This window comes from Castor canadensis, chromosome 11 (assembly GCF_047511655.1).
Source record: "Castor canadensis chromosome 11, mCasCan1.hap1v2, whole genome shotgun sequence".
In the NCBI taxonomy this organism is placed as follows: domain Eukaryota; kingdom Metazoa; phylum Chordata; class Mammalia; order Rodentia; family Castoridae; genus Castor; species Castor canadensis.
The window spans coordinates 9400125-9425360 of record NC_133396.1 but is presented as its reverse complement, the minus strand read 5'-3'; the positions used below and the strand labels follow the sequence as shown (position 1 = coordinate 9425360).

The following is a 25236-nucleotide window of genomic DNA, read 5'->3' as shown; positions in this document are numbered from 1 at the left end:
ATCTAGAAATCTGTCCATTTCTTTAAGATTTTCAAATTTATTTGAATATAGATTCTCAAAGTAGTCTCTGATGATTTCTTGGACTTCCATGGTGTTTGTTGTTATCTCCCCTTTTGCATTCCTGATTCTACTAATTTGGGTTTTTTCCTCTCCTCATTTTAGTCAGGTTTGCCAGGGGTCTGTCAATCTTGTTTATTTTTTCAGAGAACCAACTTTTTGTTTCATTAATTCTTTGTATGGTTTTTTTGGTTTCTATTTCATTGATTTCAGCTTTTATTTTTATTATTTGTCTCCTTCTATTTGTTTTGGGATTTGCTTGTTCTTGTTTTTCTAGGAGTTTGAGATGTATCATTAGGTCATTGATTTGGGATCTTTCAGTCTTTTAAATATATGCCCTCATGGCTATAAACTTTCCTCTCAGGACTGCCTTAACTGTGTCCCATAGGTTCTGGTAGATTGTGTTTTCATTTTCATTGACTTCCAGGAACTTTTTAATTTCCTCTTTTATTTCATCGATGATCCAGTCTTCATTAAGTAATGAGTTATTTAGTTTCCAGCTGTTTGCATGGTTTTTGTCCTTACTTTTGTTGTTGAGTTCTCCTTTTCTGCATTGTGATCAGATAGTATGCATGGTATAATTTCTATTTTCTTATATTTGCTGAGACTTGCTTTGTACCCTAGGATATGATGTATTTTGGAGAAGGTTCCATGGGCTGCTGAGAAGAATGTATATTGTATAGAAGTTGGATGAAATGTTCTGTAGACATCAACTAGGTCCATTTGATCTATTGTATATTTCAGATCTTGGATTTCTTTATTGATTTTTTGTTTGGATTACCTATCAATTGATGATAATGGGGTGTTAAAGTCTCCCACAACCTCTGTGTTGGCATTTATATATGCTTTTAGGTCTTTCAGGGTATGTTTGATGAAATTGGGTGCGTTGACATTGGGTGCATACAGATTGATGATTATTATTTCCTTTTGGTCTATTTCCCCTTTTATTAGTATGGAATGTCATTCTTTATCTTGTTTGATCAATGTAGGTTTGAAGTCTACATTGTCAGAGATAAGTATTGCTACTCCTGCCTGTTTTGGGGGGCCATTGGCTTGGTAAATCTTCTTCCAGCCTTTCATCCTAAGCCTATGCTTATTTCTGTTAGTGAGATGAGTCTCCTGTAAGCAACAAATTGTTGGATCTTCCTTTTTAATCCATTTCGTCAAGAGGTGCCTTTTGATGGGTGAATTAAGTCCGTTAACATTAAGCGTTAGTACTGATAGGTATGTGGTGATTCCTGCCATTTAGTTGTCTTAGTTGTTTGAAGGTTTGATTGTGTGTACCTAAGTTGAGGTTACTCTCTACTGTCTTGTTTTTTCTTATCCTGTGGTTTGGTGCTGCCTGTCTTTTCATGGTTAAGTTGGGTTTCACTTTCTGTGTGCAGAATCCCTTGAAGAATCTTTTGTAATGGTGGCTTTGTGGTCACATATTGTTTTAGTGTCTGCTTATCATGGAAGACTTTTATTGCTCCATCTATTTTGAATGATAGTTTTGCTGGGTAGAGTATCCGTATCCTGGGGTTGAAGTTATTTTCATTCAGTGCCCAGAAGTTCTCACCCCATGCTCTTCTTGCTTTTAATGTTTCTGTTGAGAAGTCTGCTGTGATTTTGATGGGTTTACCTTTGTATGTTACTTGTTTTTTCTCTCTTACAGCTTTCAATGTTCTTTCCTTAGTTTCTGAACTTGTTTTAATGATGATATGTCATGGGGTAGTTCTATTTTGATCTGGTCTGTTTGGTGTCCTGGAGGCCTCTTGCATCTGTATGGGAATATCTTTCTCTAGATTTGGGAAATTTTCCATTATTATTTTGTTGAATAGATTACGCATTCCCTTCGCTTGCACCTCTTCTCCTTCTTCGATGCACATGATTCTCAAGTTTGGTCTTTTGATGGAGTCAGTGAGTTCTTGCATTTTCTTTTCACAGGTCTTGAGTTGTTTAATTAATAGTTCTTCAGTTTTTCCTTTCATTACCATTTCATCTTCAAGTTCTGAGATTCTGTCTTCTGTTTGTTCTATTCTGCTGGATTGGCCTTCCATTCTGTTTTGCAGTTCTGTTTCGTTCTTTTTTCTGAGGTTTTCCATATCCTGGGTGGTTTCCTCTTTAATGTTGTCCATTTTTGTCCTGAGTTCATTTATCCATTTATTCATCGTGTTCTCTGTTTCACTTTGGTGTTTATACAGTGCTTCTATGGTTTCCTTTATTTCTTTTTTTGTGTTTTCAAATTCTCTGTTTTTGTTGTCTTGGAATTTCTTGAGTGTCTCCTGTATATTTTGGTTGACCCTATCCAGTATCATCTCTATAAAATTCTCATTGAGTACCTGTAGTATGTCTTCTTTTAAATTATTCTTGTGGGCTTCATTGGGTCCTTTGGCATAGTTTATCTTCATTTTGTTGGAGTCTGGATCTGAGATTCTGTTCTCTTCATTCCCCTCTGGTTCCTGTACTAAGTTTTTGCTGTGGGGAAACTGGTTTCCCTGTTTTTTCTGTCTTCCCATCATTGTCTTTGGTGTTGTTACTGTCCCTGTGCTGTGTGCAATTAAGTATTTTCTAGCTTGTAATAATAACAATGGTAATATTTAGAATGGAAGGGTGAGCTGAGATGGAAAGCAAGAAGTTAAAGAAAAGGAGAAAACAAATACACAGACAAGAGGGAGAAAGCAGAGCAAGGTTTTAGACAAGAAAGTTTCAAAGGTATAAACAGGGAGTGCTTTGTACTAATTGACAGTAAGCTGAACAGACATTAGAGAGACAGAGAGAGGACTGAAAATCAAAAATAAAAAAAATAGATAGGAATAAAAATAAAAAATAAGTAAATGAAAGAAATATCTATATATAAAAATGAATTAAAATAAAATGGAAAATAGAAAATTAAAAAAAAAACCAAAAAACCAAAAAACCTCCATGTTCAAATGCAATGAAGTTTCAGTCTTAATAATTTGGGTGTCCGTCTCAGTCTCCAATCCTGGAGATGGTGCCTCAGATGTTGTTCTGTAGTTGTCTCATCAAAGGGGACACATAAAGTAGAACAAAACTACACAAACATGCTCAAAAAAAAAAAACCCCACGAAGTGTCCCAAGTTCAAATGCAATACAGTTTCAGTAAGTTTTTCCACTTGCAGGTGTAATTTGGTTGTTCTCTCATCAAAGGCAGGGAGAAAAAGAAAAAAAAAGAGTCTGGAGACAGTTCTGAGAATGGTATCTGCAGCTGTAGCTTGCCTGCCCATTGCTGTCAGCCTGCTGTTGCTGGAGGTGTTATTTATGCAGATCTCTGGGGTGAGCTTAGCATTCACCTGGCCCCACAGGCTTTGTTTGCTCAGAGTTCTCCTCTGTGGGAGCCTCTGCTACAAGCTTTCCCCTTTCTAAGCACACTGGGGAAGGTGACACTGCACCCGCGTTGTCAGGCCTGCGTGTTTATTTACAGTTCATGTGGGAAGTGGGTCTTCCCCCCTCTCCTGTGGAGTTTTCCTCCCACCGCCACTCTCACCAGCTTTCCCACTCCTGGTTGCTGGGCCCGCGCCCCCGCTCCAGCCAGAGCCTCTCTGGCCCGTCAGCTTGTTTATTTACAGTCCTGGGAAGGATTCCCTTCCCCCAATCTTCGGCGCCTAGTGTGCCCCACCCTCTTTCCCATGTGTCTTATTTGTTCTTATTGCTTATTACTCAGTTTCTCTTTTTACCCTGGGTGGAGGTCAGTCTGTCCAGGGGGCTATGCTGCTCTGGCCCAGGCTTGTCTGTGGGAGTACTGCGGTACTGTGAAGCTCACCTGGTCTGCGTCTTCCCAAGCCGTCTGGGCGCGGGCGACTGGCGGCCCAGGGGCCCTCCTGGTTTCTCCATTTAACGTGAAGTGGAGATGCTCTGCGCTGGCTGGAGGTGTGGAGGGGTAAAAGTTATGCCTCTTCTTAGTGATTATGCCTGCAAAGTGTCTCCAGCATCTCTCCAAGATTTCACTATAGGAGGCTCGCTTTCTGCTTCCTCCTTCTAGCCGCCATCTTTGCATCTTGAAATATATTTTGGATTCTCTAATTTCTATGCACATTTCCATGATTTTATATTATCACAATGGTGATCAGACCAGCAGCTCTTTTTTAGGGTTCTAAATCAAGTAGTGAAGAGGTCTGGTAGAGATGAATCAACTCGGGTTGTAATACACTTGTGCATGGAAGCAATGCTAGGAATCTCTCTATATAGCTATCTTTATCTCAAACCAGCAAAAACACTATGTCTTTCTTATTGTTGCTTATGTCTTCTCTTCAACAAAATTGGAGAGGAAGGCAGAACAGGTTCTGCCGGAAGCGAGGGAGGCGGGGCAGAGAGATGACCCAAACAATGTATGCACATATGAATAAATGAATAAATAAACCAAAAAAAATGTAATATTTCTTGCTGGTTCAATTGGAGCATGAAACTCTAGAGTCAACTAACAAGGCAGGGACTCAGGAATCAGTTAATTCTTTTCTTTGCCTTCAAGTTTCCTACACCAAAATATTTCCAAATAAAAACAAATTCTATTACCACATAATTCACCCTCAATATTATGTATAGTATTTGTCAAACTAGTGAAAGTTTTCTGGGAGTAGTGGGGTAAAATTAATACATTTACCTCTAGTTATAGTTCAGTTTACTTTTTTGAAAAATCCTCTTCATTGTTTTATGGAGGTTTAATTTTCACACTAAAAAGCAATTTTTAGGTGAACAGTAGGCAATTTTTAACAAATATACATCTTATGTAACCCCTAATCTACTCAAGATACAAACACTTCTATCAGCACCCAAAATTATCCTTGTGCCCCTTTGCCATCAGCCTTCCCCATCCCTGAATCAGGTGTCTATCTATGTATCTCCTGACATTTATATTAGAATAGATTTATTGTCTACAACAAAGTATTTGCAAATTTTAGTCCAAAACTATCTATTTGGGAATCTCAAAGCTAAAAATAGTTTTTACATGTTCATTTGATAGGGGGAGAAGAGTATTTCATGATACTTGAAATGCTTATTAAATAAAATTTCAGTAGCCAAAAATAGTTTTATGATAGCACAACCATGCTCATTGGTTTATGTGCCATCTGTGGCTGCTTTCATGCTACAATGGCAGAGTTCATTGGTTGTAGCAAAGATCGCATGCATGGCCTACAAAGTCTAAAAAATTCTCTACTTGTTCTTTCATGGAATATGTAATTATACAGCATGCCACATTTTGAATCTGACTTCTTTCAGTGAGGAGTTTGAAATGTATCTATGTTGTTGCATGTCACAGCAAGACTCAGCCTTTTGGCTGCTGAGTTGTAGTCCACTATGTGAACAAAACCACAATTTGTTAACTCATTTACATCTTGATGTGCATTTGAGCTGTTTCCAGTTTTGAATCTTGTGAATTCACCCGTTTTAACATACTTAACAGAGTATTTTTGTGTTTAACTGTTCCCATTTCTTGTGGAGAAAAACCTAAGGGTAAACTTACTGGATCCTGCAGTAAGGGAATGACTAATGTTATCAGAAATGACCATCAATGAGACTTCAGTTTTTCCATACCTTGACATTCCAAATATTGGCAAAAATATTAAACATGTCTTCTTAGGGATTAAAATGGCAATTATTTCTCTTTTTCCATTTTTATTAGGGTAGATGTTCAGGGAAGATTCATTGTAACATCCTAATACCTTACATTGCATATTAGCTATATTGTTGTTTTGTAATAGCAAAAAAAAAAAGCATAAGTAATAAAACAGTAGAATGAAGAGGAAGGGGAGAGTAGGGCCAGATGGAACAAAAGATGTGACAACTGTAAAGTTTGCATAGTCTAAAGGCCACGCTCTCTGAAATTTCTCAAAAGTTTGTCAATGCCTGGTGTAGCTAATCAATACAGCATTTACATTTCATAATCAGTCTAATATTGGGCACACTCCTATCTATTACTTTACTTACCACCTCGCAAGCAATCTTCAACTCTTCCTAAGGACTAGATTTTGAAAACAAAATGAACCACTACACTTTACCCACTATTTGTGATAGGCAGAGTACCACAAAATTGGAACATAGTTATCTACATAGGTATTCTGTGCTTTTGATGTTTACATTTCAATTTAAGACAATACATTGAAAACCACTGTATCTAAGGTACTTTCCTATGGGGCACTGGTCTGAAAGCAGCCTAGATACACATTTAACTGCAATTTTAAAAATCAAACACATAACACATTGAAAGCAATTCATTTTTATTTGGGCATCTCTCCAAACATCAATGTCTTCTCATATAGCACTCTACCAGTGTGCACGATGATTTGCATTTACAAAGGAGGCATTTGACTAACCTGTTGACAGAAGGGACCCAAGATAGGAGAGCTTCTTTAATCTTTCTCCTGTTCTCTCAACTTTTCCAAGAAAGCAAACACTGGCCCTGCTTAGTTTAAGCAGCTGTTGACAGACATCTGACTATAAGTGGTAAGAGTGTCCCGAGCTAATCACAAAAGTTGGAGTCTTGGTTCTGCCTCAAGTTATAAACATTCCAAATGAAGTGTATGCAAATTTAACAGCATTTGAAATATGTTATAAGGAATGGGAAGGCAACAACAGTGGACAGAGCAGAGAAAGGGCATTCTAGATCAAAGAAAAGTAAGCATAAAACTCTGCAGAAGGGATGGACCAACCCGGGACCAGGAAGGAAGAAGAGCATACATGGAGGAAAGGAAGAACAGTTTTTGGTGAGGTTGTCATTTGCCAGATCAATGGGACTTGTGAGGCTCATAAAGAGGCTAGATATCACTAATGATATTGCTTTAAGTAACAGAGCACTTAAGAAAAAATGACAGGATCTGATTCTGTTTTTGAATGTGTATATTCAGCTGGGCATGGTGGTTCATGCCTTTAATCCCAGCATTCTGGAGGCTAAGGCAGGAGAATCATGAGTTCCAGGCCAACCTTGCTAATTCAGCAAGACCCTGTGAAAGAAAGAAAGAGACAGAGAACAAAAGAAAGAAGGAAAGAAAAAAAGAGAAAAGCAAGACAGACAGGAAAAAAGAGAGAAAGAAGAAAAAAGAGAAGAAAGAGAAAGACAAGAAAGAGAGCAAGAAAGAAAAAGGAGAAAGAAAGAGAATGAGAGAAAGGAAGAACAGAGAAAGACACACAGAGAGAAGTAAGGAAAAAGAATGGAAGAAAGAGAAAATGAGAGGGACAGAGAGAAACCAAGGGAGAAAGAAGGAAAAAAAGAGAAAAGAAGAAGAAAGAGATGGAAAGAAGAAAAAGTCAGAAAAAAAGAGAAAGAGAGAAAGAAATAAAGTGAGAACAAAGAGAAAGAGAAGGAAAGAAAAAGAGAAAGAGGAGAAAGGAAGGAAGGAAGCTGAGAAGGAAGGAAGGAGGAAAGAGAGGGAGGGAGGAAGGAGGGAGGGAAGGAAGAAAACGAGGTGGAGAAAAAAAGAACAGAGAAAGAGGGAAAAAAGGGGAAAGAAAGACCTTGCATTTAAAAGAAGAAAGTGACCCCAGGTGAATGCTGGATGGTAGATAGACAGAAGAAGAAGAAAGACATGTTGGGTAGTAATTAGACAGTCCAGAAAATGGACAATGTTGGCAACGGAGGAGTGAAGATGCATACTCATAACACATTACCGAATTGTTTGTGTCATGATTTGGGCAATGGGCTATTGATGTTCTATTTTTGCTATGGAATTAAATGAGGTTTCAACAAGAGCTTGCCTGGCAAATTCTAGTGTTCCATGGTCATTCTCCTAAACCAATTATATGTTTTTCAAGAAAAGATATTGTCATTGCTTTTTAAAAAAATTACTGAATAAGAACTGTTATAGACTGAAAGACTGGGTCCCCCAAATTCTCATATGTCGAAATTTAACCTATGTGATGAGAAAGGCCCTCATGAATGAGATTAGTGTCTTTATAGGAGAAGAAGTAGAAACCCAGTTCACTTTCTTTCCACAATGTAAGGAAACACCCATAAGTTAGCCATTTGCAACCTGGAAAAGTCTTCAACAAAACCTGACAACGATGGCACCCTATTCTTGAACTTTCAGCCTCCAGACTGTGAGAAATAAATTTCTATTTTTTTTATGAAGTCACTCAATCTTTGAACTGAGATTGTAACTAATGCTTTCTTCTACATAAATTTATCACTCAGTTGTTGCTTTTTTCATGTAAGAGAGTTATGGTGGCCATGGACCTGGCCTGACCAGCTACTACTTCAAGCAACACTCTGCTATGAGGAGTGTAGTTAGAAAAGAGCTTCCATCTGCTGCATCTTTGTAGTGTACCACATCACTTCACAGGCTCACTTACCTTTGGCTTCTCTTGACCAATGATTAAGCATAGCACAGGTACAAGGACAAGACTATTTCTGCCCAATATGGGACTCTTTTAATGAGTAATCTTTGTGTTGGGATTATCCAAAAGCCTGGCCAAGTTTTTCTCAGGGCCATGTTTCAGGCAGGGCTCTGCCTACTCAAATCTCCTTCCTTCCTTCTCACACAAGTGTAAAACACCCTTCACCTCTGAAGATTCTTCTCTCCTGTCCTTGTTTCTCCTCTTTAAACTTTCATGTATCTATTTGTTCCAATAAACCTCTTTTCTATCTAGTTTTACCTTGACACATCTGCTTTTTTAGAGAACCTGAATCAACATTACAGGTAACTATAAATATTGATATTATTATTAGGGTTACTATGTCGTGAAGAAAATAACAATGAATGAAATACTTTAATGACTGAAATCATCCCATAAGGGAAGAAAGAACAGATGAAAAGACAAGAGCTCAGTTGTTTAGGCTGGAAAGTAGCTAAATGAGTGGTAATCAGTTTGACAAACCAAAGAAATCTGAATCCTAAAATGACAGAGCAAGAGGCACAAAAGCAGTTTCATTGACTATACAGTGTCTTCAAAGTTCAGACTTGGCAGCACCTAGGGTAAAGGTGGGCAAAAAAGATTGTTTGGAAATCTGGTTTAAAAAATGCAGAACTTTCTCCCCAACTCCAGAATTACCCAGAGAGAGGAAGTTATATCTCTATATGCAGAAAGGCAAGTTTCTATCTCCCACCCCAACAGAAGACTTGAAAATTAGGTTCTAGCAAGAGCAGCATAGAAAAAACTCTACACAGAGAGGCAGGACACCAGTAAAGAAGCATCCCCAACTTTCTTCATGACCTATATTCTGTAACATTGAAAGCCAGAAGTCTTGCTGGACACCAGAGGCTCATGCTTATAATTCTAGCTACTCAGGAAGCAGAGATTGGAAGGATTGTGGTTCAAAGCCAGACCCCAGCAAATAATTTGCAAGACCTTACCTCAAAAAACAAAAACAAAACACAAAAGGGCTGGCAGAGTGGCTCAAGCAGTAAAAGTGCCTGTCTAGCAAGTGTAGTCCCTGATTTCAAACCCCAGTGCTGCCAATATGTATACACACACACACACACACACACACACACACATATATATACATTTATACACACACATATATATACATATGTACACACACACATATACGTATATGAATTTAAAATTCTGGGAAATCTGAATGTCCCAAGAGGGAAGATTTAAAGTAATGTCTTTGGATTGCACAAGGAAATTATCTCATCAGAATTATACAGGAATACCATGATCAACAAATCCTAGATATTTGAAAAATAGTTATATTTTTACAAAGACAGAGGGGAGTAAGAAAGAGAGAAAAACAAGCAAAAAATAGCATCAGGTGTTGGAGCAAAAATCTTAATAGTTTCAAAGAGATAAAAAAGAAAAGTATACCTAGAAAAGAATAACAAGGCTAATGCTTAAGTGGTAGAGCACCTGCCTTGCAAGTATGAGGCCCCGAGTTCAAACTTTAGTACCACCAAAAAAAGAAAGAAAGAAAAGAATAATGGAGGAAAAGGTTCTACCAGAGAATAAAAAAGATTTAAAAGAGCTTTTGAAATTAGAAATACAAGAGAAGAATTTCTTAACTTCAAGATGAAGTCTGAAGATAAATTTATGAAAATAAAAACAGCAAACAACTAAAATGGTAGGAAGTGTAGAAAGGAAATAATCAGATAAATTCATCTAGACTCTATCCCAGAAGGAGATATGTTTAAAATTTAAAGAATCAAAGATTGTCCACAGGCCAGTGGATGAAATTTGACTCCTCCCAAGATATGCCATCGTGAAGTGCCAACACTTGAAACCAACAAAGGATCTCATAGATTTGGACTAAGAAAAATTGGGTCTTACATGAATGTTCTGGAATCTACATTGATAGACTTTTTTAATAGTACATACTGCTAAATAACAAAAGACTGTGGAGAAATATCTTCCAAAATAAAAAAAAAAATGAAAATTTATACATCTTACTAAATTCTCAATAGTGAGAAAAGAGGGTCAAAACACTTTCAGATGTATGATAAGATGCCATTGTTAAATGTCTATAATTATACATAGATTTGACTTTAATGATTATTAATTAATGATAACCACAAAACAAAAGAGAGAAACAAAGAAAATTATAAAGGAAAACAATCATTCCTTATTCCCCAGTAAGAATTCCCCAGATTCTTACAGCCTAGCTGGTAAGAAAAAGAATAGCCAAATTCCCATTTTCTACTGTGGGAGTTGAAGAGATAATTCTTAGAATTGGAAAGCCAAAAAATATTGATATTATCAAACTTTAATTAGAGATATACTGTTAGATATTGAAATAATATGCTAAAAGAGTTAATGATTATCTTGGGTACATGGGGAGAGGAAACAGCTGTCTTTAGCAACAAGACAAAAATGTAAAAATTACCCTACCCCCCACGATGACATTTTCTTAATAATTATGCCATCACCCCGACAATTATGTTAGACAATCTGCTTCACCAAAGAAATCCAGGTCTGAGACAATCTTGCTACTATCATTAAGCTAGAAACCCAGTAATCTTATTTTTAGCTGATCAATTTTGAATACCATGCCTTTTTTTCCCAAGGAAAGTCTGTACAGATGAAATTAACACAAAATTAAAGAAATATCTACAAAAATCCAAATTTTAAACATCAGTTCCTAATGAATGAGAAAGGGAACATGGTAGAATGAGAGGTGAATTTAGTCACTCTAGCTTCTGCTAGGTGTTTACTTCTGAAGATTTTATATATATCAAGTAATCTCTCTCTCTCTCTCTCTTATTCTTTCACACTCACACACACACACACACACACACATTTCTTCTTTAACAGGAAAATGCCATGGATGGAGCTGAGTTTCTCAGATATTACTATGACCAGTACATATTAATCTATCTGTAAATGTAGGTGGAAAGAGGCATTAATGCTAACAAAAATCAGGAAGTAATTCCCAAAACACAGTTGGGAAATGCAGTGTTTCTGGATGCCCTGCCAAGCACAGACCTCTGCTCTCTTCCCATGCTAAGCAGCTCTGAATGACCAATCCCACCTACAGAGAAAACTGGCTTCATGTTGGAGGCTGGATTCCCTGTCTATACCCAGTTGGCCCGACTCTAAGACATGGGAGTAGATTTGGTTTCACATATAATTTTTTACTTAGAGAAGGGGACTCATTTAGGCCTTGGCCTGAGATGATCTTGTTCTGTGAAGAGTTTCCAAACCAAGACAGGGTGTGGTGAGCAGTCCTGGCACTCTGAGTAGCTGAAGAGAGATGCCCTGTACGATCACTCCCACACACTCCATTGTCATTAAGACATATCAGACAACACCACCACGCCCTGCGTGCACCAGAATTTTCAATTTAAAAATCTCCTGGGACTTCCGTGTAGATGTGTTACAAAGGGAAACCAGAAGGACATTGCTTGTCAGAACTACCATCAGGAACTGTATGCTACAGGCTGTCATTTCATAGGGATACAAAGTGAAAAAACAGGAGTTCCCAAGTGTGAGATCAGAGACTTAAAAATTGAAGCTCATCTCACAAAATAAAGGTGTTCAGACCTTTAGTAATGTGGTTTTGCTCGTGCTACATTGTCACACATCTCAGTATCTACTGAAGCTCCCTTCCGTGGTACTATTTCCGCCCAAGAGTAACTCATCTTGAAAAGAATAACAATCTCCTCTTCCACAGTGAACCAAAAGATTAGAGCACAATGCTGTCCCATGCATCAGGTCACCGTGGACATACCCAAAAGAAAAACAAGAACTGGCAGACACTCGCTGCCTAACATTATGTTCAAATAAGTGTATTGCAAATCTGCACTGGGAAGACTTGGAACTTTCTGTAAATTAAGAAGTATGTAAGAGGGCCTGGTGCAGTGGCACACACTGTAATCCCAGCTACTCAGGAGGCAGAGGTTCGGAGGGTTGCATATGAGGCCAACTCAGCAGGAAAGTTATTGAGACCCCCATCTCAACCAACAAGCCAAGCATAGTGGCTTCTCACTGTGGTACTAGCTACATGGGAGGCATAAGAAGGAGAAATACAGTCTAGGCCAACCTTTGCAAAAATGAGAGCCTCTATCTAAAAATTAACTAACACAAAAAAATGGCTGGGTATGTGGGTGAAGCGGTAGAGCACCTGCCTAGAAAGACAATGCCCTGAATTCAGACCCAGTACTGCCAAAGTATACTTTTTCTTATATACATATATAGGTATATGAAGCCCATCTCACAAAGAACAATATAAATACATATGTATACATACACTTGTATTTCGTTTATATGAAAAACATTTATATATACACACACACACACACACACATATATGGAATAAAAAGCTAAGTTTTTAAGACACATAGGTCACAGTGACAGGGCCCTTTTAAGGGCACTAACAAGTTTTTCTTTCTACAATAGAATAGAGCAGGCCACCCTCCAGACTACTAGTGGCATTAGCCTCTAGTTACTTATAAAGAAAGTGGAATATGTGGTGCAGAAATTTAATTTACTGTACACTTTCCATAAAGGTTTTCTTACATTAAGTATTTGGCTCATTGATACAATGGAGGTTGCATTCAACATGCAGATCAAGAAACAAAATATCTTCTCCAAGATGCATCATTTCTGCTTGCTAACGCAATCTCTATCTGTACCTGCAGAAAAATATGACTCCTCCCGCTAGAAAAGACCAGCAAGCAAGTGATTCAAATCACAAACTTTCCCCACACTACCCTTGCCCTAATTAATGACCATAATGACACAATGATTGGGACTCTTGCCAGTTATTAGCTTCATCTTTGAGTTGTTTCTCAACATCGATTCAATGAGCAATTCAAGACTTGCTGGAGTTTCAAAGCAAAAGCCAAAGCCAAAATCCTGGGTATATTAAAACCATTCCTGCAACAATAAACTCTGACTGGGAAGTGAACTAATCATTCCTGTTGTTCACTAAGCTCCTAAATGAAGAGGCCGAAATCACAGCCCCCTCAAAAAGGAAGCTCTGGCTTAGTGAACAACAGGAAGGAATGCAATGACCTTCAGGTACCCCTGGTTTCCAGGCTTTTCTGCCTGTCCTCCTGCACCACATGCCTCTCCAACCTGAAAGGCAGCATTTGATCGTGGAGCTTAGGATAGTGAATGCTGATGGATGACTCATAGCCCATCATTTATCTTCCATTAGAGGAAAATAAGCAAGATGGAGTGTCTGGTAACATGCTCTTAGCCAGACAGTTCTCAATGTTTTTCCTAAGTTGGGCTTTTTTTGTTTTTAAAGGCACCAACCAGACAAAATTGAGGACACTGTTTAGAAGTTGATGCATCTATACGTTGTTAAAAATCATCACGTCATTATTGCAAATCTTTGCAACATGCCCCAAACTCTATCTTGTATTTTTCCATGCTTTTAATATGCTGGGCAATTTGATGACCCCTGTGTCCCTGAATTGATCCTTTGATGGTTTGGTCCTCTAAGTTGAGCAGAGGCTCTCTTAGACGCTTGGAAATGTGGAAGGAGTAACATACTCATTCAATGACTCAGTTGTAGAACAAAGAGGAGTTAATTTATGATTCTTTTTAAAGGACAGGCAGTCTGAGAACAGAAGTTTACATCAATCAATAAAAGGATATATCATAAATGATAGCAGAATGATACATCAAACATAAAGCCACTTCATATAGAGCCCAGGCAAGGGTAGCTAGTGTTCGGTGCACTGGTTTTCTGGTACCAGATAATTCTACATGCACGATCTATCAGAGGAACGGTCCCCTGCAAGAGGGTGGTGCAAGGGCTAACTTCAAACTGTGCACTTGACTTCTTAGGGTACATGTTTGGTCTCTCCCACATGTCACTCAGTAACAGAACAGGAACACATATTTTGGCCTGAAAACATTTTCCAAATGAAATCCATGTTTTGATTTATCAGTAATTTCTGCTTTTAAGAAATATCTCTTTTGCCCTCTAGTAATGAAAAAAGAACTATCCACACCCTCCATTGCACAGTTAGCTCAATTGCATGAATGTCAAAGTTGTATGGACCTTTTTTACAGAGAGATAGAATTTTCTTCTTACTAGAGACAGAGAGAGAAATATGGGGAGAGGAGGAGAGAGAGAAGAGGATAAGGATAGCTCTCTTCCCCCAAATTCTTTCTTCCCATATTTGGATACTGTCTAAAGACATACTGCTTTGAGTAGTAGAGTTGTGGCATGAAGAAAGAGAAAGTCAACAATGAGAATGAAAGAGGAAACAATGGCAAGAGTTTGACTTTCTTACGACATTATTGACCTGAGGAACCTATCCCAGAACTGCCCTAACTGTAGACTTAAATGAGTTATTAATGAATGTCCTCAATTGTTCAATCCACTTTTGGTATGTATGTGTTTCCTTGCAGTATAATAATGCAGGTGACTCATTTGGACACAGACATAAGTTAGTTTTTACCAACGTAACACAAAGAGAAGCTTTCTCTGAGCTCTTGGATAACAGAATTCACCAAATACAAACACTAAAACATATTTCTAAAATTATTGTTGATAGTCATTTGAGACCTTGAAATGAGCCAGCCTGAGGATGAACCAATAGACTGAGAATAGCTGAGAGGAACGCTGGAAAGTGTCTGCGTCCTTGACAACAATGTTGAGTCATTTAGCCAACCAGTTCTGTAGTCTACACTGTATCTTGGCTTTGTCTCTTGTGAGATAATTAATGTGTGTAACGTTAATGAAAATTTTGCTTTGTTTATTGTGGCACATTGATTGCATTGATGGTCCCAATTAATCCTAGATTCATGGTCTTGCCTTGCAACATTACAGGATCTGCCCATTCTAGCTACAAGAACTGCTTTATCCAATAGAATGTGACAAAAGTAATGGTGTGCTGGTTCTGAGCCTAGACCACAGGAGACCTTGAGTGTCTCTGTTCCCTCTCAGAATGATACCACTGCAGTGGCTATCAGCCCAAGCCAATCCATAGATAATGAAAGACCATATAACAAGACTCAAATTGTTTCAGCTGAGGCCATTCTAGACGAGTCTACAGTGAGCCGACACCCAAACATGACAGAACCAAGCCAAGATCAGCAGAGCTGCATACTCAACCACAGCTGACCACAGACATAAAGGTGAGCCCAGCTAAGATGAGAGAATCTAACCAAATGGCCCATAGAGTCATAAACAATAAATGTCATTGTAACACATGGGTACATGAGAGCAATAGCAGGAATCTTTCTGTATAGCTATCCTTAACTCAACTAGCAAAAACGCTTTGTCTTTCTTATTATGCTTATGTCTTTTCTTCAACAAAATCAGTCACAAGGGCAGAACAGGACTTGCCTGAAACTGAGAAGGGGAAAGGGGGAGGGTGGGGGAGGGGGACAGAGTGGAGAAATGACCCAAACAATGTATGCATATGTGAAGAAATGAACAAAATAAACAAATAAACAAACAAATAAATAAATAAATGTTTATTGTTTTAAGCCACTGAGATTTAGAATGGTGAATTATGCATGAAGAGCTAACTGATTCAGCTACTTTTATTGTTTATAGATGATACCATATTAGCTAATAAGGTAAAAGTTAAGAAGCTGAAGAGATAAGTAGGAGGCTGACTTTATAACATATTCGAAGCAGATGGAACATCTTGAAGAACTTTTAATTAGGGAAATTATCAGCTATGTATTTTAGACAAAAAACATTTTGGCATGAATGTGGAGGATAACATTGAGTAAGATCAAGCGACTAAACTTTCATTGAAGATAACTGAGCTTTGGAAAGAAAGAAAAAATTAAGTGGTGCGAGAACGTGCTATAAAAAAGATTTCTGAGCAAAACAAGAAACATGAGGCAAAGCACATGGGACAGGAGTTGTAGGGGCTTTTTGATCCCTGCCATTGCAAGAAATTTACCTGTATGCTAGATCAGGTTCCCAAAGTGGAGTCTCCAAACCAGCAGCATCAGCAGCAGTTGGAAATTTGTTAAATATGTAATCCTCCGGCCACTCCAGATACAACGGATCAAAAACTAGAGATGGATCCCAGCACTCTGTGCTTTCACAAGACCTGAAAATTCCTCCAATGTAAACTAAAGTTTGAGAACCACTGATCTAGTGGTTCAAGAGTCAAGAGTCTAGTAAGGGTGCCAAATTGTAAAAACACCAGCACTTCCTTTGGATCACCTTACCATCAGGGATGGGGCTGGGATGTCACCTTAGTGTGCCAATATGATTCTTGATGTCAAGAATTGCTGAATTCTAATTTCTCAGTGGCCAGGTTTTAGCCATGGGCATAATGTCTCCCACTGTTCTGAACCTCCTTTACCATGTGGCTCAGAGGTGACTTCAGAACCACCAACAGACAAGTTATGACTCTATAGGTCAGCATGTCTTGGAACACATAGTAGACTCATATGGACAAAAAAATTTACATTCATAAAGACTACAGGACTGATAATATGACTCATTTCAAAGGGACCCAGGTATTAGCCTCATTTACTGATAATGCACTGGATGTATGGCCACTCAGATATCCTCCTCCAAGGACTTGTGAGGACCTCCATATTTAATGTGCTATGTCTTGGTTTATCAGAAATTTTCTAGAGATCTGTAATTTCCCAGTTTTTGAAAATTCTGTGGACTGCTAATATATTGATGATATAAAGAAATATCTACCTTTAAGTTACTCATTAGACTTTAATGAAGAGAACTTCAGAGCAATTCTCTGTAGGAAGAATTAAGGGCTATGGTGGGAAGAAAATAGATGCATAGTCTGTAGATAGAACTTTGGTTCAGTAGCACATCTATAATGGAGACAAAAACTTCTCAGTGCTCAGACCTGATGACTCATTGTTTTAACAAGAAATAATAAAACAAAATTTAAAGAAAGTATGATGACCTTTTAGTATTGACAGCAAAACTGAGTACAATTACTAGGACCCAGAGCAGCCTCAAGCCCTCTCTATACTATACAAATAAATGTATGTCTCACCCTGTTGGAGAACGTTGGTTATTTTGCACATTTGAAAATAAAACTGTGCAAACTGTTGATCCAGAAATGAACAGATACCTCTCATCAAACAAGCTTCCATTTTTGAGTGGATCTGCCATGCCTTGAGTATAAAATACCCAACTGGGTAGGCTATTCCATGACTATAGTTGGGAACAATTAGAAAACTCTTACAATTACACTAATCTTCTTATAAAAAAGACTGATCTAAGCTTCTTATTCTGTGTTTCAGTTCCCTCATATACATCCTGAGGGAATATTTGTCAGAAGTTTAGCTGCTACTAATGCATTGTTGAAATTATTATTATGCAGTTTTGTATTCAAGAAAGTACAATGGTTATCTGTGAAACTTGGAGTCGGTGTCTGAAGGTGGTCTGATAGTTTGGGTACAGCTGACAGAGAGGAGTGCCACTGATGGACAATCGGAAGCCATGAGCAAGCAGCTGATTTCAGGAAAGCCCTCTTAGACTTGATGAATGTGATACATTGACACAATATCATTTAAGTGAAATAGGTACTGAATTTGAGATGTAAGACTAGAGTTGAAAAGAGGATTCAAATTTCAAATAAATAGATTTGAGAAGTTACACAGAGATGTCACCAACTCATTCTGTTTTTAAGTTAAGGAATATAGAGCAATGATTGGAAGGTTCTAGAATACTCTGGATCATTTGACAAGGGAAATAGAGATAAAATAGGACAAAGAGAAAGACGTGAGAAAACTGAGAAAAAAGAATCTGGACTCATTTACCGTCCCATCTCTGGACTTATTAATTCTTCTTCCCTTCATTCATTTGCTCATTGAGCCCATCAAGATTGACATTTGCTTGCCAAGTATCTTGGTAGGTAGAGGGGACATGCACTACAGGCCTTGGGTTGCTCAAAGTCTAATGGAGCAGCCAGGGACACAGAAGGTCATATTATAGTCAGGCAAACACTGTAGTTCTGGGGAAAGAAAGTAATGTTGTAAAGGAAGTTCAGAGAACATCATAGTCTGTTTTTTAACTCCACCATTTAACTGAAACTGCACCAGGGCACAGAGGACCTCATGACTCAGTCCAAGGTAGGTGATTATGACAATGACAAATATGACAGGCTTTGACTTCCAGGCCTCACAACACAAAGAACCTGTTTTCTACAAGTGTTCCAACTACATCACAGTAATCAATGACAATATTAAAGGAAAATATAAAAAGTATAGGGATGTTCCCATGTTAGAGAAACATTTCTATGAACTAGAAATAGAACAGAAATACACTGCAGTGAGCAGAGGATAAATAACCAGCCCCACTGAGCTCCTGGAGTTAAATAGCAGCGTTGTGCTCAAGTTTAATTCTTACAGTTTAATAGAGACACGAGTCTCTCATTTGTTGAGGGAGCTGGTGCCAGATAAAAGGTACACAACCAGTGCTTTGCATGGGGTTCCATCCACCAGAAGAGGCTGATTACAGCCTGGGACTGCAGTAGGTAGAAAGCTGCAGGGGGAGAGGGTTAGGAGAGAACCAAGCACAGAGAAAGTCAAGGACCTGGTCAAACCACCTGCTCACTCCACCACAATCAGTATCACCCCCTAGGGCAAAACCTTAAGTTTTTAAGTTTTAGTTCTTAGAACTAAAAGTCAGGATCAGGGGATCCAGAGACAGTAAACAAAAAACATCACTAACTAATACCGTCTAAAACTTCAAAACCTAATGTTTACATTAAGAAAGATTATCCACAAACACTGTAATCAAGAAAATTCACACTGTACAAGAGTCCAAATGAAGAAGTCTGAAAATACTTTCACAGAAATATGCATAAGATCTTCAACCATACAAAAGTGAAAAACACTCACACGAAGAGAATTTTTATGTAAAATGAGGCAGATATGAATCAAAAGAAGATGACTATAAAAATGATACAATTAAAATCATAAAAAGAAGAAATATCATGAAATGAAATAAATCTAATTTACTACACAGGGTAAAGTTTATTCTTTATCTACTTTTTAAAAAAATTAGCCACCCTGGGTTTGACCCCAAGCACTGCAAAAAGAAAGAATTAGTAAATAGTAAGTAATACCTAAAGCACAAAGAGATGATTAAAAATATGAAAGAAGTTAAACCACATGGAAGATAAAATGAGAATAGGGAAGAAGAAAGTTTTGCAGACACAATAGAAAGAATTCTCCAGATTTAGAAAAATAAATATATGAATCCTCAGACTAAATGTACACACTAGCTTCAGAAGAAAATAAATAAACACTTCAGATAGACGTATCAGACTCAACAGTAAGAGTGCAAGAAGGAAAGCAAAAATATTAAAGAGAAAAGACAGAGTCTTCTCAAAAGAACCATCATTTCATAAAAATGGAGGCAAAACTATGGACATTGTCAGATATAAATACCTATAAAGATTTTTTCAAGTCACTAAAGTACACTCTTCAGAAAAAAGAATTCAAGATATGAAGCCAGATGTAAGAAATAAAAATGAGCAAAACTCAGTAAATGTGATTTAAAAGCCACAATTAACTATTAAATTGTTTTGTGTGTGTGTGTGTGTGTGTGTGTGTGTGTGTGTTTCAGACTGGACTAACATTTTGAAAAAACATCAATGATATGGAAATCAGAAGGATGAAATTTCAAGAAGTAATCAAAGTCAGCTAGCATTATATCCAGAGGCTAACAATTCCCAAAACAAAATTAGCAGAATAAAAGTCTTCGTATATATTTTAAATGCATGCAACATTAATAAAATAATAATAGTATTGATTTAAGCACTTAAAAATCAGAACAAAAAGAAATAAGACTTTACCAGTTATCATAAAATAGGAAGAAAATAAATTACAAAGCAATTATATTGATATTGCATTAAACAAATTAAAACTACAACTCTAGATCTCATCCAGTTGATATGGAGAGGTGTTAAAAACACAGCTGAAGTGAGCTGAGGCTCTGGTCATATTCGAGATAATGAAAGCAACTGAATAACATTTCTAGAAAAAAGCTAAACATATATATATATAAATTTGCGCATATATGTGTATATATATATATATATATACATATATATATATATATTACATATGCCAGGCATGGTGGTGCAGACCTGCAATCCCAGGTACCCAAGAGGTAGAGGTTCAAAGTCAGTCAGGGCAAAAAGTTAGCAAGATCCCAACTCAACAAATAAGCTGGGAGTGGTGGCACATGCCTGTCACCCCAATTACACAGGACAAGGTAGGAGGATTGTGGTTTAAGTTCACACAAGGCAAAAGTAAGACCCTATTTGAAAAAAAAAAAAAAAGCAAGGTGGGCTGGATTTGGGGTGGCTCAAGTGGTACAGTGCCTACTTAGCAATCATGAGGCCGTGAGTTCAAACCCTAATATCACCAAACATAAAGCAATAAGAAGAGAGATAGATAAATAGATGATAGATGATAAATGATACATTAGGTAAAGAGTTAAGTGTCTGTATTTGTCTGTATATGTGTGTGTGTGTGTGTGTGTGTGTATGGACAAATACCCAATGAGAAATGCAGTCTTCCAAGTTGGCAAAGAAAAAAGAGTATCTGTGAGAAATTCACACATTATTTGGAGTGAAAATAAATTAGTAACTTAGCAATATTGATATCAGACAAAATAGAATTTATACAAACACTTCACTCCTCGTGATGGTGGAATGGTGTAACTGCCAGCCACTCCCATGATGCCCTCCAACTCTGTTCTCCACGCCCCCCTCCACCTCTGTTCCCTGAGAAGCTCAGGTGCAGCTTCTTTGTCCTTTGGTTCTGATGGGAAGTGACGGTCACATCTCTAAGGACAGAAGAAAAAGAAGCTTAGATGGGCTTAATATTGATTGCTAGCCTTTATCTGATATCACTGCTCAGTCTCGGCAGCCCTGCTTTTAAACATCAAAATCTCATGTATTTTTATGCAACAGGTCCAGACAATGAGAGGGACAAAAGACAAAGAAAATTCCCATAAGCCTTGAGAGGTGGGGAGAAATTACTTAATCCTAAAGTTGTAGGACTTTGAGCTTTTAAAAATCCTTTTGAAGAACATCATCATTTTACTTTTTTGGTGGTATTGGTTTGAACTCAGGACTTCACACTTTCTAGACAGGTGCTCTACCCACTTGAGCCAAACTTCCAGCTCTTTTTGCTCTGATCATTTTTGGAGTTAGGGTCTCACATTTTTGCCAAGACCAGTCTGGACCATGATCCTCCTATTGTCATTGGTGGGACAACAATGACATCACACTCAGCATTTTTTTCCATCGAGATGGGGTCTTCCAAACTTTTTTCCCCCAGGCTGGCTTGAAACTGTGATCCTCCTATTGATCTCAGCCTCCCTCTTAGCTTAGGATGACTGACATGCACCACCACACCCAGCGCTTACTTGAGATAGGGTTTCCTTAACTTTTTTTGCCCGGGCTAGCCTCAATCAGTGATCCTCTCAAACTAAGTCTCCCAAGTTGTTTGATCGCAGATGTGAGCCACTGGTACTCAGCTCATCAGTGTCTTTCTATATATTTCAATTAAATAGATCATATTAAATACAGAAAAAATGCAGGAAAAGGTACAAGGTAGATCATTCAAATCTCCCATAATCCCTCCAACAGATGGAATCACTGATTCCCTTTCTGGGATTCTTTGCCTATAGACTACAGAATATAACAGAATTCCTTTCATGAACATCCTGTTTGATCCTGCTTGCCAAAAGCAGTATAGACGCAAAGTCAGAGAAACGTTTCCTGTACTTGAACTCATATTCAGAACCTTGACTTGAATTAAAGGACATTAGAGAAAAACGTAAATTGCAGTTTATGATTGATTCACATGCTGTCACTATCTTCCTAGAAAGTATGCCATGTTACTCAACAGACAGTCGCTGGCTTCTTGCTTGCAGGCTTCCATACTCCGCCCCAACGTCTACAGGACTTCTCAATTTGACTCTTCTCGGTTTTTTGTTTGTTTTTTTTTTTTTTTCCCCTCCTCACTCTGTCCAGAGCACATTTTTGATCCTTTGTGATTTTTTTCCATCTTTCTTGCACTTGCTCCAAATGCCAGTTGGTCAGCGAGCCGCCTGGCCTAGGGACACGGGATGGGGCACCGACGTCTGGCAGCTTCAATGTGTCGCCAATGAAGGCTTGTTTTCCACTACGCTGCGCTGCTGTGCTATGTGCGTCCTGGGCTCCAGGCGAAATACCAAGGCGCACTGAGCTGGAAGATGGCTTATCTTCAACCCATCTTTCTCCCTGAGAGGGTAGAAAGGAAAACCTGTAGCTTGTGCCGCCCTCACCTTGGCGGAGAAGAATGGATGTAAACCTGGGGAGGGCGTACAGTCTTCAGAGTTTGGGACATCCAGTAAAACCAGCCAGAGCCAAGAAAGAACACATGGTAGCTGTGTGTGGCAGTGACACCTCAAGAAAAATCACTTTCAAGTAGTGTGCCTGAACCTTTAACTGCGATGGGCACCGGCCCAGCTTTCTCCCAAGTCAAAAGTAAATGGTTTAAGGAAGCTGATCTTTTTCCCCCTCTCCACTTTTACTGTACTGTCTGCTGGCCATTTCACTGTGTTTACAAATTATGAAAATTTGGGATCAGCTAATTATGAAAACATTGAGAAGGAGAACTAACTCTTGGAGCAGCTTAAAGCAGAAAACAGACTGTAAAGCCTTGAAAAATGAGCTGCTGGCTGTCCACTTGTGCCAGAAAATTTTGGTATGCCAAATATATTGCTATGCTAATCTGAAATCAACTAGGAAAAGAGTTAGAGGGAGAGGCAGGCATTCAACACTAGGTGGATGAGAAAGAAGAAAGCACTTTTTAAAATCTGTGCATTTTCCTCTCCCAGCATTCTCAGCCAAAGGATCCAAAGAAAAGCATGAAAAACAAGTTTTATAACACAAAAGAGAGGTGATAAATTTTTAAGTTCTTTTTAAAAGACCAAACTTTGTCATGTGTGCCTTCGGTGTTTTCAAACCATCTGGAAAGAAAATTTAGTAATATAGTTGTCATCCTTTGTTTGTTTTATGTTTTATGTGGAATAAAATGAATGCATTGCTGTAATAACAGAAGGAATATAAGTACATTCTAGACTAATTATAAAGTTGGTTAGATTTCATGATATATCATAATAATTCAACAAATGATTTCTTTTCTATAATGCTTCTCTTTGTTACAGAAAATTTTCTTCATTAATTTTTTATGCTAACTAAATATATACAAACTAGAATTATTATCGTTCTCCCCTTATAGGAAAGGTGAACCATGACATTCAAACAGAAGCTGTACAGATTATACATGGTAAAATAATTTTACAATATAGCTATGTTGTTGTCCAGTCCTGTAATCTTTCCATCAGAAAATAAAACCTTCTCTGTTTAGATATTACATAAAGTTCACTTTATATTACATACTACAACTTCACAGAATGTTATGCTATTAGACCATCATTCACATCTTAAAATGCATCAAAATCTTAAGCGAATAGTATACAGTATTATATAAGCAACCTTAATTCTTACATATATTATAAGGTAGTCCATGAAGCATCACATATGGAAACCTCATAGAAATATGTCTCTCAAATTCAGAATCTTGTGATAGTTCTGACTTTCTACACCAAATCCTTCCATTTTCTCATCCTTTCTGGCTTGGGTTAATTTATGAATTATACATAAGACAATAAGGATTTGATTTTTATTAATTAGTAGAACACAAACTACAATCTCATATTCAACTTCCCCTACTGTTTGTTTCCAGAAGAAATAGGTTAAGCTCTGTGTTCAGTGCCAGGTTCCCTTTCAATGCCATCAGGTAAGACATTTACAAAGGTCTCCCTGACTCTCCACTGGAAGAAAGCTTTATAGAAGTTTTGTTTATATAAAGTACAGACAAGCAAGGAGCACAACACAATAACACACACAAAAGAGTGAAAACCAAAGGAAAACCCATAAGCTTAATTCTCCATGCACATATTATTTGACTGAAATACAGACACGCATAAATAATGTATTCTCCTCCAGTTATCATGAATCACACATCTTCATAGATAGGAATACATGGCTTCAGTTCTTTAGCAGGAGCACCATTTGTGTAATATTAACTATCAAAATAAAAACCAGTTACACATACACCTGCTATATTGTTCTGTTGAAAAGGAGTAAATGTGTTTGGACAAACATCGCTCATTCCCAGTGCAGCCATGTTGGGTGCTCATGTGTTCCTTAGTATTTCTGGGAACTTAAAAGATTGTACCTCATCTTAGCATCTTTCCTCTGAATGCAAACAGCCCCATATCTTGAAGAAGCCACATGGAACATTGGAACATTCATATGTATTCAGTCTCCAGGCAACTGCAATTCTCCATGGTTCTTCACAGGATAAATTTATCTTCATTTGTCTGTGCTGTGAGTGTATGGCAGGAAGCAAATTAACTGAGCCCTTTGGTTTGAATTAATTCCAAAAAACTAGGAACATATCAAAAATATAGGATTAAAATATGCCCCATCTTTGGTATCATGCACCCCTCAGCAAACTCTACCTGGCCTCTTTTATTCCCAACTTCATCTTTCTGGACTGCTAATACGGAAATCATTAACACGGAAAAACACAGAATTCTGACATAATTTGGTATGTGGCCACAATCATAGCTCCATATCAGAAGTTTTTATTTCAACAAACTATTAATTCAGAAATTAGAATATAAAGACAGTTACAGAAGACAAACAAACCCTAACTGTGTGTTTTCTTTTTCCATTCACTCATTCATTCATACTACCTTTCTTTTTTGGTGGGGCTGGGGTTTGAACTCAGGGTTTCATACTTGCAAAGCAAGTGCTCTACCAGTTG

The 25236-nt window shown here is 37.8% G+C and overlaps 1 pseudogene; it reads right to left on the bottom strand.

Annotated features, from left to right (window-relative positions):
• LOC109678663 (YTH domain-containing family protein 3-like) overlaps positions 1 to 25236 on the bottom strand; it is a 160873-nt pseudogene that overhangs the window by 91509 nt on the left and 44128 nt on the right.